Source organism: Sapajus apella, unplaced genomic scaffold (genome assembly GCF_009761245.1).
Source record: "Sapajus apella isolate SASKATOON/1434 unplaced genomic scaffold, GSC_monkey_1.0 scaffold88, whole genome shotgun sequence".
Lineage (NCBI taxonomy): Eukaryota > Metazoa > Chordata > Mammalia > Primates > Cebidae > Sapajus > Sapajus apella.
The window spans coordinates 4,928,257-4,932,649 of record NW_022437028.1 but is presented as its reverse complement, the minus strand read 5'-3'; positions in this window follow the sequence as shown (position 1 = coordinate 4,932,649).

Below are 4,393 nucleotides of genomic sequence, written 5' to 3'. Positions count from 1 at the left end.
CTCCCCCTCCCCTCTTGCCAGGGTCCCAAGCCTCCCCCTCCCCTCTTCCAAACCCCCCCCAACCCCCCAACCACGGCCGTGGGAGTCGATTCAGAGAACAATGCTCACGCCATTCTCCAAGAAGGAAATCGAAGCTTGGAGAGAAATTGCTTTCCCTAAGTCTCCGCCATTGTGGTCAACTTTGTCGCCTCCTGGGTTCGAGGGATTCTCCTTTCTCAGTTCACTGAGTAGCTGGGATTACAGGCACGCATCACCACGCCCAGCTAATTTTTACAGTTTTAGTAGAGATGCTGGTGGAATCACTGGAGCCCATGTTGGCCAGGCTGGTCTTGACTCCTGACCTCAGGTGATCCGCCCGCCTCAGCCTCCCAACGTGCTGGGATTAGAGGTGTGAATACAAATATTAGCCAGGTGTGGTGGTGCACGCCTATAATCCCAGCTACCCTGGAGGCTGAGGCAGGAGAGTCGCTTGAACCCAGGAAGCAGAGGTTGGGGTGAGCCGAGATCGCGCCGCTCTGTTGAGCTGTCACTGTGTCTTCCTCCCTAAACCCGCCTGCAGGGCTCTTCCTGTGAGTGCCTCAGGCCAAACACATAGTAGGAGCTTAACAATTAAGACTTTTGGGGCTGCGCACTGTGGCTCATGCCTGTAATCTCAACACTTTGGGAGACTGAATTGGGTGGATCGCTTGAGGCCAGGAGTTCAAGACCAGCCTGGACAACGTAGCAAGACCACCCCCCACCTGCCATCTTTACGAAATATTTAAAAATTAGCCAGGCATGGTGTGTGCCTGTAATTTCAGCTACTGGGAAGCTGAGGCAGGAGGATCACTTGAAGCCAGGAGTTCATGGCTGCAATGAGCTATGATCGAGCCACTGCATTCCAGCCTGGGCAACAGGACAAGACCCTGGATTAGATGAAGGGGAGATGAGGAATAGATACTGGGAGGGTGAGTCCATGAGCAGATGGTAAAAGGTGCTTAGGTCAGAAGACAGGGCCCAGGCAGGCGCGGTGGCTCACACCTGTAATCCCAGCACTTTGGGAGGCTGAGGTGGGTGGATCACCTGAGGTCAGCGGTTTGAGACCAGCCTGGCCAACATGGTGAAACCTGTCTCTACCAAAAATACAAAAATTAGCTGGGCCTGGTGGTGGGTGCCTGTAATCCCAGCTGCTCGGGAGGCTGAGGCAGAACCGCGTGAACCTGGGAGGTTGCAGTGAGCTGAGATCGTGCCACTGCACTCCAGCCTGGGTGACAGAGCAAGACTCTGCCTCAAGACAGACAAAAAAAGAAGACAGGGCCTGACTCTGGCAGGGAGGTGGCATTCCTGAGCTCTCCTGTCCCTCATCTCCCCAGGTGTATCTCCAGCTGTAGCCGCCAAAGCAGCTAAATACGGTGAGTTCCCCCCATGCCTTCCTGCCAGTGGCCTGCGCCCTCTGCCATGCCCATCGCCACCCTCCCCAAGCCCAGCTCAGGCCTCCCTCTGGTTCCCCCTACCCCTGAAGATCTTATCTAGGGCATTCCTTACCCCAGAACCCAGCAGGGACATCAGGGCCTCCTCCGGATGGGCGTACCTTGTCCTGACCCCACCTGCCTCTTCTTAGGTGCTGCTGGCCTTGGAGGTGTCCTAGGGGGTGCCGGGCAGTTCCCACTTGGAGGTAGGGGCAGCCAGCTCTGCTGTGTAATCCTCAGCTCTGCCCAGATCTAAAGGGGGACTGTCTGTCACAAGGACAGGAGGCGGGCTCGAGAGGGTACTCTAGGACCACGGATGTCCTGGGCAAAGGGGCAAGCTGAAAGGTTGGGGACAGTGCCAGGCTGAGCTCAGGCCACACTTGGTTGCTAGGTGGGGGCATGTTATATTGAGAAAGCCACTCTGGCTATAGTGGGAGAGACGGGCCGGGCACAGTGGCTCATGCCTGGAATCCCAGCACTTTGGGAGGCTGAGGCAGGAGGATCTCTTGAGATCAGGGGTTAAGACCAGCCTGATCAACATGGAGAAACCTGGTCTCTACTAAAAAAAAAAAAAAAAAAAAACAGCAAATATTAGCTGGGTGTGGTGGGCTGCCTGTAACCCCAGCTACGCAGGAGGCTGAGGCGGAATGGCTAGAGCCGGGGAAGCAGAGGTTGCCGTGAGCCAAGATCACCCCACTGCACCCCAGCCTGGGTGACAGAGCAAGATCCTGTGTCAAAAAAATAATGAAATAAAAGATTAAAAATGCTATAGTTGGGGGGACGGAGAAGAGGTGGTCCCAGACAGAGGGTCTGGGGTGAGCTGATGAGTCTGGACCCGGGTCCCACCCACACCAACCCACCAACCCAAAGTCTCTCCCGCAGGAGTGGCAGCAAGACCCGGCTTCGGACTGTCTCCCATTTTCCCAGGTACGCCAGGCTGCCTGCCCCTGGGCCCTGCCCTGGAGCTCCAGCCACCTCCCCTTCCTCTCCTGCATCATCTCCTGCTTGGAAGGACTGAGCTGACACCTGGGGGTGGATCCCACAGCCTCGACTCACACGAGGCTAGACCCCGAGCTACTATAGAGCCTCCCCTCCTTCTTGCTGACCTCTTACAAAAACAGGGAACGCCAGCTTTTTAAAAACACATTTCATGCCCGGCAGGGTGGCTCACACCTGTAATCCCAGCACTTTGGGAGGCCGAGGCGGGTAGATCATGAGGTCAAGAGATCGAGACCATCCTGGCCAACATGGTGAAATCCCATCTCTATTAAAAATACAAAAATTAGCTGGGCATGGTGGCGCGTGCCTGTAGTCCCAGCTACTAGGGAGGCTGAGGCAGGAGAATTGCTTGAACCCAGGAGGCGGAGGTTGCAGTGAGCCGGGATTGCGCCTGTAATCCAGCCTGGCGCCTGGTGACAGAGCAAGCCTCTGTCTCAAAAAAAACAAATAGCTAAGAATAATAGAAAAATTAGCTGGGTGTGGTGGCTCATGCCTGTAATCCTAGCTACTCGGGAGGCTGAGGCAGGAGAATCACTTGAATCTGGGAGGCGGAGGTTGCAGTGAGCTGAGATGGCACCACTGCACTCCAGCCTGGGTGACAGAGTGAGACCCTGTTTCAAAAGTGAAAAAAAACAAAACACATTTCATGACCCTCAAGGTCCCTGGAGGAGAGAGAGCTTTTCTACCATGTTGCAAAGGGCGGAAACTGAGGCTCAGAGAGTGCCAGGGACCGCTCCAAGATCACACAGTGAGCGGAGGCAGAGCCCAGGGCTCCTGGCACCCAAGCCCAGAACTTGGCATCTTGCAGCCCACACTGCCCCCAGCCCCCGCCTCCGGCTGCACCCATGCTTGGCGTGAAGGCTTAGCGGGCTCCCCGGAAGTGGGCACTCTCACAGCGCCTCTCTTTGCCTTGCAGGTGGCGGCGCCGGGGGCTTGGGAGTTGGTAAGTCTGCAACAAGACATCACCTGATGCCTGGTGGGCCCATTTCTAGGGGTCCCTGAGCCCCTCTCATAGGGTGGCTGTGGTGGCGGCCATAGCCCTGGGCTGGCACTCTGGTGTGGGGGCTTCAGGCAGCCCCCAGGGGAATCATGGAAGCTGGAACTCCAGCGCTGGGCTGGGAGAGAAGGAGCCAGGGATCCTGATTCCTGGGACTCCTGGCCTGCCCTTTGATGAGGCACGCAGAGCCAGACAGGGACCTGAGTCACCCCAGAGTTTACTGTCTGACTGCAGAGACTGACAAAGTCCTCTAGAAAGGGAAATGTAGGCTGGCACAGTGGCTCACGCCTGCAGGAGTTTGAGGCAGGAGGACTGCTTGAGGCCAGGAGTTCGAGACCAGCCTGGGCAACATAGCGACACCCCATGTGTACAAAATATTTCTTCCTTTTTTTTTTTTTTTTTTTTTTTTTTTAGTTGGAGTCTTGCTCTGTTGCCCACGCTGGAGTGCAGTGGCGTGATCTCGGCTCACAGCAGCCTCCACCTCTTGGGTTCATGTGATTCTCCTGTCTCAGCCTCCCAGGGAGCTGGGATTATAGGCGCCCACCACCGCACCCGGCTAAGTTTTATATTTTTAGTAGAAATGGGGCTTCGCCACGTTAGTCAGGCTGGTCTCCATCTCCTGACACCAGGTGATCCACCCGCCTCAGCCTCCCAAAGTACTGGGATTACAGGCATGAGCCACCATGCGTGGCCTGAAATATTTCAAAAAGAAAGAGAAATAAGCTGTGTAAGGGAAGAATAAGGTCAGGACAAGCAGGGTAGGCTGGGAGGGGAAGCTGAGTGGTCAAGTGGGCAAGGCTGAGACTGGGAAATAGGTTGGGCTGACTGGGTAGGGTGGGGTTGGGCACCTGGTGAGCCACTCAGGTCTCCACAGACCGGATGCATCTGTGATTTACAAGGAGCATGGCTGGGTGGGGCTGAGGGGCAGGCTGGAGGCAGGAAGGCCTTT